The sequence below is a fragment of the Impatiens glandulifera genome, chromosome 1 (genome assembly GCF_907164915.1).
Source record: "Impatiens glandulifera chromosome 1, dImpGla2.1, whole genome shotgun sequence".
NCBI classification, from domain to species: domain Eukaryota; kingdom Viridiplantae; phylum Streptophyta; class Magnoliopsida; order Ericales; family Balsaminaceae; genus Impatiens; species Impatiens glandulifera.
In genome coordinates this window covers 5,714,587-5,729,561 of record NC_061862.1, presented here as the reverse complement: position 1 = coordinate 5,729,561, position 14,975 = coordinate 5,714,587, and the positions used below count along the sequence as shown (strand labels likewise).

The following is a 14,975-nucleotide window of genomic DNA, read 5'->3' as shown; positions in this document are numbered from 1 at the left end:
ATTATTAGGGTTTGTTTATGGATATAACCGTTGCATTAATTATTAAAATTTGATAAGTTATACTTTATATTTATATATATATATATATATATATATATATATATATATATATATATATATATATATTAAAAATTAGTATTCACTAAAAATTATTTTAATATTATTTTAATTAATATTATAAATGTTTTTGATAAATTAATTAGCTTACATTATACATAAAAATTAATTATAAATATATTTATTATTGGTTAGTTTTACATTATATAAATGGCTTAAAATTATAATTATTAATATTTATATAACTTTAAATTTTATATCTAAATATAATTAAATTTATAACCTTAAATATTATTTAATATAAATTAGATAGAAATATATATAATTATATATATATATATATTAATATAACTTTTTTAATCATTATTAATTTTTATAAATTAATTAATATTTAATAATAATGTATAAATTTCTTAAATTTAAATCTAAATAAACTTTTTTTATATTTGTGAAATTTGTATTATAATATTACAATATTTTAAAATGAAATAATAATAATAATTTATTTCATCTATTTTAAATTTTTAAAAGAATCTATCCCATAATTATATAATTTTAAATTTTAAAATAATTTTAATTTTGTTTCTTTTTTAAATAAGATTTTTAAAATTTAATTAATCAATAAATATTTATTATTATGTTTTTCAAGTATAATTATTAATTTTTAAATTTTTAAATATTAATAAATATTTTTTTTTCTTACATATCACTAATTATATATAATAAAAAATATTATTAATTTTAATACAAATATATAATATCTCAGATTTATTTTCGAATATATATAATATTTTTTTTTATTTTATATTAAATTAAATTATTTCAAAATAATAATATAATAGTTTTTATTAAAAAAATATTAATATTTTAAACTCATAAATAAATATTTTTTAATTTTAATTTAGTAAATATAAATTTAATATATTATTTTACAATAATTCATAAAACTAAAAATTAAATTTAAAAAATTAATTATTTTAAAGATAATTTAATTCTTAAATATATTAGATTTTTTTATGAAATATTTAAAATAAATAATTAATAATAATAATTTAGTTTTTCAAAATAATAATATAACATTTTTTAAATATTTTAAGGATATGTTTTTGTTTAAGATTATTTTATTTTAATGAAAAATTCATTTTATAAATTTAAATTTATTTTAGATTTTTATTATATATTTTATTTATATATAATAAGAATTGTTATATATAGATAAAATTTTGTTAATAATTAATATTTTTTACATTCAAATTAAATGAGTTTAATTAAGTATAACTTACTAACGAACAACCTCTAATTTAATTAATTCAGTTTAAGTTTTTTTTATGTTTTATAAATTGTTAAAAATTATAATTATTAATATTTATATAACTTTAAATTATATATATAAATATAATTAAATTATAATTTATTTTATAATACTAAATAAATTACTTACATTTAAATATAAATAAATAAATTATATAATATATATATATATATATATTTAAAAATATTTATATTATAAAATAAATCATTTATTAATTTTTACCATATTTTATTTTATAAAATCGGAATGATATTTATATTTGTGAATTTTTTATTATAATATTACAATATTTTAAAAAATATATATAATAATAATTTGTTTAATCTTTTAAATAAATATCTTCTATCACATACTTACATAACATAAAATAAGTGATTTTTATTTTTATTTTACATACTTACATAACATAAAATAAGTGATTTTTATTTTTATTTTAAAATTTAATTAATTAAATATATTTATTATTATTACTTTTCAAGTATAATTATTAATTTTTAAATATTAATAAATAGGCTTGTTTTCTTAAATATCATTAATTATATATAATAAAAAAAGTTATTAATTTTAATAAAAAAAAATATATAATATATAATATTTCTTTTCAAATATATATAAAAAATTATTTATTTCTTTAAAAATAATAATATAATATTTATTATTAAAAAATGTTAATTAATATTTGTTTATTATAAATTATATTATTATTTTAAACTCATAAATATATATTTTTTAACTTTAATTTAATATAAATTTAATATATTATTTTACAATAATTCATATAACTAAAAATTAAATAAACAAATTAATTATTTTAAATATTACTTTCTTATTGTATTTTAGATTTTTATTATTTATTTTGTTTATATGTAATAAGAATTTTTATATATTTGTAAAACTTTGTTAATAATTAATATTTTATACTTTTTATAATAATAACCTATCTTAAATAAAACAATTTTTTTTATATTTCTTTATATTATTATACAATGATATAAAAAAATAAAATAACTATAAAATATTAAAAAGTATTAAACATTTTCTTGTCTTACAAATTTTTTTTCTTTTTTTATCTTTTACTTTTTATTATTATTATTTAATAATATAATTTTTGTAAATAATATAATTACTTTTTAAATAATAAAATTAATGTTCTTAATTATTACTTATTCTTTTATATATATATATATATATATATAAATGACTTAATAAAATATAATAAATACTGATATTCAAATATTAAAAAACTATTATTAATAATATATTAATTATTTTTATTTTATAATATTATATATAATGAATTTTAATTATAATAAAACTTAATATTATAAATAAAAAATTAAATATCACTTTCTAAAATGAATAAAAAAAATTAAATTTATCTTTCTCTTTTTTATTTTTTTGGGAAATAGAGTAATTCTTTTATATCATGATACAAGAATAATAAGGATATATACATGTACATAATGCAATAAACATGACAATAATAAGGACACAACTTTATACATTTTCAAGACACAAAAGAGCCTATATATCTGTCAATAAACTATAAATGACAATTATATATAATAATAATAATAGTACGGCTAAAATAAATAATAATAATAATAATAATAATAATAATAATAGGGCTAAAATAAGTATTTTAATTAGATATTAGTTAGGAATTCAATTATTTTTTATAAGTATAAAACTGATATTTAAAAATAAAAAAGAAATAACAAATTATTAAATGCTTAAATTATTAATCAAGTATTGAATTATAACTCGACTTTCTATTGAATCCAGAACAAGAATTAACTTGTTCTTCATCTTCAAGTTTGTATAGTCATAATGGAAGACTTGGGCAACAAAATTTGATATAAATAGTTTAACTTGATCTCAAATTATGTCAATCTTGGAGAGTTATGATTTTTTTGATATGGTGGAAGGAACCCTAAAATTTCTTCTTAAGTTTGTCAAATCGAAAACACTGAATTAGTGGTAGTCAAAATCTTCAACCCTTATTACAAATTATGGCGAATTAGAGATCAAAGAGTACTCGCTTGGCTCTTCTCAACACTCTTGAATCAATTTAGACAACAATGTTCAAGATGCACCTCCTCACAAGAACGCTGGACGAATCTGCAAAACACATACACAACACAATCTAAAAGTAGACGGTTACAATTGCGTAATCAACTTTACAATGCTCATTAAGGCTCTCGTTCACTACACGACTTTATTCAATAACTCAAAATATAGAAGACTCCTTAATGAACGCAGGACAAGAAATATCATATCAAGATCTACAACTACAACTCTTGAATGGACTTTCCAAAAGAGTATAAATCGATAATATGCACTCTCACGTTAGTTAAAGATGTATCGTTTAATGAGATAACAATATACTTCTTAGCCATGAAAATCGATTGAATATCAAACTAAAGAATTATGGAAATATTTCATTTTCTTCTTCATTTAATGTAGCTTACTTCATCTTATGTTGATGTAGCTTACCATGGATGTAGAGACCATCAAAAGTCACGTGCAAGTTCTCATCAAATGTTTTCAAATGGATATTCTAGTTACTCATGTGGCATGGACCACCATCATCAATTTCTAATTCATATCACATGCTTCTAATTAGAGAAATTTGACGAAATGACCCTAAAAATTACATAATTTTGGGAAATGATCGAGGCCTAATAAAGTATGCAAAAAAGACTTTTTCGGCATGTCTAAAGACAAAAATACCCCTTCGCGTCACGCAATAGTATTTTCTTCTCAAATAATTATTTTTGCAAACTTTATCCGGTCCTGGTCATTTCCCAAAATTTTGTCATTATTAGGGTCATTTCGTCAAATTTCCCTCTAATTACTCATATGGCCCACAACATCAACTTGCCACAATAAAAATAATTAAACTAACAGTATTGGCCTACGTCTAATAAACCAGTAGCAACCCACACTAGTAGAAAAAGGGGTATCTCTAAGGACGAAAACCGTTACTGAAAGTCTCAAAAGCCGTTACTAATTCCTGTGCGATGCACACGGATAAAAATATATTGTTACAATGTTTCGCGTTCATCAAATTTGGTGTTGAATTTAAAATATAAAATGTTATTAGCCTAGTTGGTTAAAGATTTATAAGTGTTTTGTTAGGTTGTGAGTTTGAACCATACCTATAGCATTTTTAATTTTATTTTTAACCGTTTTAAGTTTATGGGCGAGTGAACCCACAATCCGACCCAAGTATCCATTTACTCTCACATATATATCCAAATTAACTACAGCTCTCAACCCGACAATCCAGACATTTTCAAAATTAAACATCATTATATATATAGATTAGTAACGGTTTTAGCCAAGGTTAAACCGTTACAGATAAAGCACTAGTAATAGTTTTCTTATTTATAAAACCGTTACCAATATATTACTAGTAACGATTTTCTTATTTATAAAATCGTTACTGATATATTATTAGTAACGGTTTTTATATGTTTAATATAGTTACTAAAAAATATAATCGTTTTTTTTAATATTTCATATTTGTACATATATAAACAATAATAATTATCCATTTTACAAAATCATTAATATATTGTTAAACCACAATCATCAATCTAAAGACCACAATCATAATCCAAAAACCACAATCATCCACAAACCACAATCATAAATCCACAATTCATCAATCCACATAAACCATAAATCACGTTCTTGTATTGATTGTTATCCCTTTGAGAAATCTATTGACTAGCACTCTGTCTAACACCAACACGTAATTCACCATTTTCTGCCCTGAAGTAGGGAATTAACCATTTTATAATAAGACATATTTGAATATAGTCAAGAATAAAAGAAATTTCAAAATAGAGAAATACCTTAGGAAAACAAAAGTATCTCCAACAACTAATCTGGTGACAAAGGTACTTCATCTTGTTGTTAGTAAGTGCCTCCTAGATTGACCTGCAGATTATTAATTAAGCAAAAACACACAATTTCAATATCAAAAGAAATAACAAGTGAAAATGATAACCTTGATAGATATGCTTAAATCGCCATTCCATGCCATGAAGGTCTTTGGCTACCAGTTCCTGTTTTGGTGTTTGTTGGGTCATGTCCGAAATGAATCTGGTCAATCAGTAAAGAATCCAAAAAACATGAACTGCATAAAATGAGAGATGAAAGGAAGTTACTAACCAAGGAAGGGAGACATTCGGTAGCATGCTTTCTAAGGACTGAAAATCCCCCATGAGTACTCGTGTTTGATGTAGTTAAAACCTTTGTGAATGAATGGACGATAGACCTTGAAAGTTCGGTGGGACTCAAATTAGGGCTTTTAGGCTCATGAAGTTGTTTAAACAATATAAAGTAGTGTACACTTCAGTTAAATGCTGTCAACATTAAATAGATCTAGGAGCTAGCTGTTTAGGTTTTACATCTTGTTCCGAAATTAAAGTAACCTGAGCATAAACTTCATCAGAGTCTTGTTCGGCCTACACATCAAATAAAGAAGGATAAAAGAATCATTCACCAATGATCTTCTAAAAAGTATCCAACAATGGCAGAAATTACAAATTCCCTAAAATTTGAACAGAAACAGAATATAAAAAAGTTTACCATAAGCTTAATGTGAGAAACACTACAAAGAATTTTAGATGGAGGATCAAATAAAGGAATCCTCTAATTTAATTCTTGATTTGTGGAAGCCTCCAACTGTACCATAGAAATACGTATAAAATTGTACCACAAAAGCATATACAAACAAGAAAACTAGATTCAGATTCTTCAAAGCAAGAAAATTGGAGACTGATATGTAACTAACTTGTTCCAGATATGAAGTAGAGAAGAGGATGGACATAAGCCCGGAGTTCAATCAATCTGTTCATTCTAAAAATGGATATATTTCTCGGGACAACAATTGTCCATGGTGTAATTATTGTAACAAAGTTGGTCATTGCTCGAAAAATTGTTTCTATAATCTACCGTGCCAAATTTGTAATGTACAAGGACACACTGCACTCGGATACTCTCAACTTATATCTTCAACAAATCATATCGTCTTTCTAGCAATAACGTCTACTATTGTTGATCCAACTTGGTATCCTGATTTCGGTGTCAATGATCATATCACATATGATCTAAATAATCTAGAGGTCAATGCTCTTTATAAATGTATAGAAACAATTAAAGTTAGAAATGGCTCACCTTTAATTATTCATAATATTGACAGTTTGGCACCACCAAAATTACGAGTTCTCAATTAACTCTTTATTTACGTAATATATTACCTGCACCAAAAATCACTAAAAAAATTATTAGTATTGCGAGATTTTCAACTGATAACAATGTATTTTTTGAATTCATCTCGATGTTTGTCTTATTAAGGATCGGGACACAAAGATGGTGCTTCTTAAAGGATCACTTAAAGACGAACTTTATTGCCTTTAACCTACTCAAAAATTGTTTTCAAATCATTCGGAAAAATAAGTGTTTATTGGTACCCGATATCCAGCTCATATATGACCCTCACAACTAGAACATCCCTTTATCACTACTACATCCTTAGTCATATCACAATTTAAACTACCACTTTTTGGGAGTAACACTATTCCATTTTGTACATCATGTCAATATGGAAAAGCACACAACTACCTTTTTCGCTTTCTAATTCTACATCTTATGCGCATTTAAACTTAATTCATTCGGAAGTTTGGAGACCTGCTTTTGAATTTTCGTCTAATGATTGTCATTATTTCTTACATTTTGTGGATGATTTTAGTCGTTTAAATGGATATATTTTTTAAAGAAAAAGTCGAATATTTTGGATGTGTTTAATCAATTTTCTTCGTCTTGTTGAAAACTTATTTAGTTGCAAAATCAAAATGTTACAATGAGACTGGGGTGGCGAATATATGAATTTTAAATTATTAACAGATCATCACGCTATTCTACATCGTTTATCTGCTCACATACAAGTGAACAAAACGGTATTGTTGAAAGCAAAATTCGTCATACCGGAAATTGATCTTATATTATTAGTCCATGCTTCTATGTCATTAAATGGATATATCTTTTAAAGAAAAAGTCGAATATTTTGGATATGTTTTGTAGACACTCATTTTTGTTCCTCCAAAATGATAATAGAAAAATGGGTAATTATTTACTACCACAAAAAAATCCTAAACGACCGCCGGGCATTCTTAAATGACCGGAAGTTACTAAATGATCGACATTGTGCAAAATTCATTCCGCAAATTACATCGTGGAGGGAAGAGACCACCATAAATATAAGATAATGAAGCAGCGCTACAACGAGAAGAGAAAGAGAAAAAAAATATAGGAAGAGAAAAAAAATAATAATAGGAGAGAAAAATAATTGTTTGAGAGTTTTTTTTTCATTTGTGTGTGTGAGGCTGTTGTTTAAGAGTTTCTTAACTGTTCAAAAAAAGTTTTTATCATTTTAAGAAACACTTAAGTCACTGTAAGCATCAACACTCATTTTGTAATATCTTAATTTTATCTATAAATTTCAATTTCTATTTTAATTTGAGTTATTTCATTTACGTTCAATTTCTTTAAATTTATATTGTTAATTGAAATTCACGGTTAAAGTTTTTTCTTCTTTTACTTCATTAAATTTATTTATTAACTTAAAATGATTAATATTTAAGATTAAAAAAAAATTTGTTGTTTTCTAGCTTTTTCTCAAGAATGATAATCCAAAAGATTATACAATATGTTTAAGTTTTATTTAATTTTTTTAAATTTAAATGTCTTTAACCATTTTAAAAAAAACTAAAAAATAAATTGTGGGTTGATTTATTTATAATAATTAATTTGTGAATATAATAAATTTTAATTTCTTTTATTTTTTAAATTTATTTATTTGTGAATTATTATTATTACTTATTATATTTAATAAGTATTATAATTGATTTAATATTAATATTTTAGATCGGATAATTTATAAGTGTAAAATATTTTCTAAACATGGAAAAAATATTAGGAGTAGTGACTGTTATTTTTAACGGGCATGTAAGACATAGCGTCAAAGCCTTATTTTTATGTGTAATCAAATACCGAACCTTTAAAGATTCTCTTTTTCAAAAGGCGTTATTGTTTTACATACCGATAATTTATTTTTCCTAGTTTTATAAAAAAATTTAGGTGTCGACTCTTTATTCACAAATTAGTTTTTAAACAATTCCCAAATTTGATTTAATTTTATTTCAAAATTTTCAAAGAGATATTTATATTTTAAATTTATTTTTTAAAAGTGAAAAATTGTTTTTTCGGGACGGACGTTTTTAAACGCGTACATGTTTAATCAATTGTCTTCGTCTTGTTGAAAACTTATTTAGTTGCAAAATCAAAATGTTACAATGAGACTGGGGTGGTGAATACATAAACTTTAAATTATTAACAGATCATCACGGATCATCACGATATTCTACATTGTTTATCTTGCCACATACAAGTGAACAAAACGGTATTGTTGAACGTAAAATTCGTCATACCAAAAATTGGTATTGTATTATTAGTTCATGCTTCTATGTCACTATATTATTGGACTGAAGCTTTTAAAATAGCTACATATCTAATAAATCGCCTTCCGGTTTAACTCTACATCAACGATCACCATTTGAAATTTTATTCAACTCTCAAACCGATTATGGTTTTTTGAGAATTTTGGTTGTTCTTGTTACCTGCTTACACGATCGTATAATCAACAGAAGTTTGATTTCCGTACTACTCTTTACAGTTTTCTTAGTTATGGTCTGTCTCACATAGGCTATAAGTGTCTTCATATTCCATCTTGACGTATTTTTGTCTTTCGACGTGTTACATTTGACGAGCTCACTTTTTCATTCAAAAATAATGACGTTGTACAATTGTCTCCTCTCATGATGTTAAATCATCTCTTTCTACAAACATACTAAATGTTCCAACTCATAAAAAAATTTTCATCGCCACCATCTTCCTCTTCGATCATGCCCACGCCTATTATGCTACAAATTCAATAGATATTACCTAATTTGATACTACATCTACTATCTCACTTCCATTACAAACTAACACAACAAATCATGCGTCTATATGTTCTAATCATCATATGATCACTCGAAATAAATCATGTTATATGTTATCATTTGCCCTCATTATTATTTTCGCTAGTACACCTACATGTTTTATTAATACTAATAAAAACCCACAATGGAGACTTGCCATGACAGATGAATACAATGCACTTATTCAAAATAAAATGTGGTCTTTTAATTCTCGTAAATCATTACACAATATTGTTGATTGCAAATAGATTTTCAAACTCAAACACAAATCATATGGGACAATTGATCGTCACAAAACACGTCTCGTAGCTAAAAGTTTCATCAACAACAAGGCATTGATTATGAAGAGACTTTTAGTCCAGTGGCCAAACCTACAACTATTCGTATTATTCTAATTTTTTTATCTCCCATCAATGGTTTATACATCAACTAGATATCAGCAATGTGTTTCCTCATGGGTTCTTAAACGAAGAAGTCTACATGTCACAATCGCTTGGTTTTGTGCATCGAGACTTTCCTAATCATGTATGCAAACTTAACAAAACAATATATAGACTCAAACAGACTCATCTGTCTTGGTACTCCACTCTTAGAAATGCTCTTGTGTCAATTGTTTCATTGAATCAAAATCTGGCAGAGCTCTTTTCATATGTCATACATTAACTACATTCACCTATTTTTTAGTATACGTGGATGATATTATTTTTATAGAAATTCTCAATAATTTATCAAAGAGGTTATTCGTCGCTTAAATATTTTATTTATAGTTAAGAATTTATGTCAAATACACTAATTTCTTGGCATGAAAGCCATACACACAAAGGAGGACATGTTCTTATCTCAATCAAAATATGTGGATGATATTTTAACTCGAGCTATATGCTTCAATCTAAGTTATTACATACTCCAATATTTTCTGATTCTTCTCTCTCTAAACATGATGGAGATCCTTTATAAGATTATTTTCAATATCGGAACATAATTGGAGCTCTATAATACCTCACTCTAACTCGTCTCAAGTTAGCATTCGCAGTTAATCGAGCATGTCAATACATGCATGTTTTGACTACTTCTCATTGGGTAATAGTAAAACGTATTTTACGATATCTTACACACTCATCGTAATGGGATTTTTCTTTGCTCAACGCCACAACTCACTTTTACCACCTACTCTGATGTTGATTGGGCAGTCTGTCCCTATGACCGTAGATCTACGACTAGCTATTGCACATTTTTTGGCGACAATATTATTTCTTGGAACTCTAATAAACAACAAGTTGTTGCTCGTTCTAGCACTAAATTTGAATATCGCGCTCTTACACATGCAACTAATGATCTATGTTGGAATAAATCTCTACTTAGAGAACATTGAGTTTCGCTACATTGATGAGTCATACATTGGTGTGATAATATTGGTGTTGCCTTTTTATCAACAAATCCAGTATTTCATACTCGCACAAAATATATTGAGATTGATTTTCACTTCATTAGATAAAAAGTCTTTCGTAAATAATTATTCTGACAATATATCTCTATTGAATATCAAATTGTTGACATTCTTACAAAAAGGTCTTACCTCTCATAAGTTTGCTATTTTAAGTAGAAAACTCTCAGTTTGTGCCTCACCATTTCTTTTAAAAGGGAGGATAAAAGTAACTGATTCCATAACTCAATCAGCTATTAGTTAGAAGATTTTAGTTATCTTTCCTTTTATTAATTAAGCATTGAGTTACAAATCTGCTTTCTATTTATATCAAGAACAAGAATCAACTTGTTCTTCATCTTCAACTAGAGAACACTAAGTTTAGGGAGTCGAAGATTAATAATTCTTAAGCTAGCATATTTATTCCCCTTGCTCTTCGTGAGCCATAGCAAGAGGATTATAGCAACCAAATGGCACAACTGTTTAAAGGCTTTCATTCCCCCTTTATGCAATCTCGGAAAGCCCATTTTTTTAATAACTCTATATGTTTGACACCAGATATTTTGGTCTCTACCAAGACTAATCCTAATTGATAAATATATACAAAGTGCTCTCGTGGGTGACGGCTCCTAACGCGGTCTTTGAAAAAAGACATGATATACGGGAATCACAAAACAACATGGATTTGTCTCTACAACAGATAATCATAACCTAAGGAGTACAGTCATAATCTGAAGAGCTGGCCTCCATTTGTCCTTAATACATATTCTGCAAGCTTCATTCCTAGTAGTAAAGCAATTTGTTTCATTCATCCTAGAACAATTGACATTTAAAAGAAAAAAAAGTAATAAGACATGCATAACATGATAAAAACCTTAGTCAATGTTTGGATCGGTATATTTTGGTGAGAAATCACAACCTTACAAATTAAAAAAAAAAGTTATTTTAAGATCCCATCATCTTTCAAAAAGATAGATAGATATTGGAATCTCTTTCAAATGACACTGTGTAAGTAAGATCATCCAAAGAAAACCAATCAATACAAGCTGAACCATTAGAAGAATCAATTAATGAAAGTAACAACCAAAGCTGCAAAAAAAACTAATCGAAAAAAGGTGAATCAATCAAGCAGAACATCTCTCAAAAAAAGTTAGGCAAATTTAAGAAAATTCCACCGAACAAACGATCAAAATATTAAAAAAGATAGAGAAGAGAAGAAATAGAAAGATTCAAATCTTGTAGTGTTTCTAATCAAATATACATTTAGCGAATTTTGCTTTTCTTCTTCTTTTGCAAACAGAAATTATTTTTATTTTCTAAATAAAGCATTTTTTTTCATTTACATCAAGTCATTTGAAATTATCATATTAATCCATATATAATGAAGTATGATTATATATACACAAATCTTGAAGGGCATTGGAAGATTAGGAATATATAGTAATTAGCTTATGACTGGATATTTAATTAATATAATTAAGGGGCGAAACAAGGTCGTGTATAAAAAGTTGATATACTTTCAATTAAACACACAAATTAATAAATCATGAAAAGGACTTGAGCACCAAAACATCATAATTTATTTGATTTTCTTCTAGATTTCTATATATGCTTATGTAAATACCCACTTAATGCTCTTCCTAATTCCTACTATATATAAATGTATTTGTGTATCATCCAAATTAAATCATCCTATCAATCATACTACGAAAATGCAGGCTATTAGCTCTAAGAAATTCTTGGTTATCCTTTACCTGTTATTCCTTATTTTTTTCTCATTCTCAGAATGTCGTCCTTTGATCATCATATCACAATCACAAACACAAATACGATCACGTTCTTTGATTGAAATCGCGAAAAAGATATTTGAGGAAAGATTGAATCATGGAGATTCTGAAAAGGATAAAAAGAGGTTCAACATAAACCGTCTCAGTCCGGGAGGACCAGACCCTAAGCACCACTAGCTAGCTACGTACTTTAATTTGATAAAAAAAAAAAACATATTTTTACAAGAGCTCCCATTCTTGATCGATTGGTGTGGTGGTCTTGATTGATGATAATTGTTTTGTGTAATTTGATAATTCGATGTTGAGATCTCCATACAATATTCCCAATTGCTCATACTCCCTTCTTATTCTCCTTCTTGATGTCAAAGCATTCATCAGTATTGTCTGATGCAAAATTAAATAAAATGTCATCTTCTTCTTTTTAAGCTAATTCAATTAGGGTTTTAAGCAAAGTTTGTACCTTGTATGACTTTCTTCTAGATGATGTTACTTTACTCAATAATTTAGTATCCACAATCACATGATCAGTACTATTTTGATCATCAGATAAATCTATACTTTTCATCAAAAAATCATCAACTGCATCTCCTGATATTAATTAATTAATTAATTAATGTCTCGATCAACAACTTAATTTGAAAAAAGAAAACATGTGCAAAAAATCGAACCTTTATCATGATCATCATCAGTTGAGGAATCAAGAATCTTCTTCGGATCATCAATATTTGTGTGTAGAACAGAATCTTCTTTTATGAATGTTGTAATAGTAGAATAATAATGTTTCTTATTTACCGCAACACCAACAGAAGAGGTGGGATTTAATAAATCATTCATGGTTTTGGATTTCTTCATTCAATGTAATACCACACCCTATAAATATAAAGAGATGATTAGCAGCAGTTCATTAAAATTAAAGAATTAATATAATATAAGACAATATCAGTTCATTAAAATTAAAGAATTAATATAATATAAGACAAGACAATATGTAAGGAGACATATATTATCTGACTCACAATATATCCTCAAAATCTTGGATAAGTAAGGTTTCAAATTTATCGAATATTATTTCAGCCGCGCAATGTTTCAACCTCAAACTAATTCTTTTTATATATGAAAAATATCTTATTTCCCCTCTAAATTTGAATTATTTAAACTAATTCTTTTTATATATAAAAATATCTGCAAGCTCTATTTATTTCCCCTCTAAACTTGAATTATTAGGGTTTTTTTATGGAAATTTATAAGTTATACATTTTTTATAAATATATTAAAAACTAGTTTATAATTTATTTTTGTTTTTAATAAAAAAAAAATTAGTATTCAATAAAAATAATTTAAATATTATTTTATTTAATATTATTAATGTTTTTGATAAATTAATTAGTTTATATTTTATTTATATAATTAATTATAAATATATTTATTATTGGTTAGTTTTACATTATATAAATGGTTTAAAATTATAATTATTAATATATATATATATATATATTTACAAATAAATATTTTTAATATATATATATAATTATATATATATATATATTTACAAATAAATATTTTTAATATATATATATATATATATTAATATAACTTTTTTAATCATTATTAATTTTTATAAATTAATTAATATTTTATAATATTGTATAAATTACTTAAATTTAAATCTAAATAAACTTTTTTTTCTATAATCTATATATATTTAAAAATATTTATACTATAAAATAGATCATTTATTAATTTTCAAATAATGATTTTTAAAAAATTATAATAATAATAATCGATGTCATTATGAAGATTTTTAAAATTTAATTAATTAATAAATATTTATTATTATTACTTTTCAAATATAATTATTAATTTCCAAATTTTTAAATATTAATAATTATATATTTTTTCTTAAACATCACTAATCATATATAATAAAAAATATTATTAATTTTAATAAAAAAATATATAATATATCATATTTATTTTCAAATATATATAATAATTTTTATTTATTTTATATTAAATTAAACTATTTAAAAATAATAATATAATAGTTTTTATAAAAAATTATTAATATTTTAAACTCATAAATAAATATTTTTTAAATATAAATTTAGTATATTATTTTACAATAATTCATCAAACTCAAAATTAAATTTAAAAAAATAATTATTTTAAAGATAATTTTATTCTTAAATTGTTTTTATGAAATATTTTAAAAAACAAATACTAATTTTGTTTTTTTAAATAATAATATAACATTTGTTAAATAGTTTTAAGGATATGTTTGTGTTTAAGATTTTTTATTTTAATGAAAAATTTATTTTATAAATTTAAATTTTATTTTAGGT

At 24.2% G+C, this 14,975-nt stretch overlaps 1 pseudogene; it reads right to left on the bottom strand.

The window, feature by feature from the left end:
- Positions 1-5,097: 5,097 nt before the first annotated feature.
- On the bottom strand, positions 5,098-6,212 carry LOC124932474 (annotated as a pseudogene).
- Positions 6,213-14,975: the final 8,763 nt, after the last annotated feature.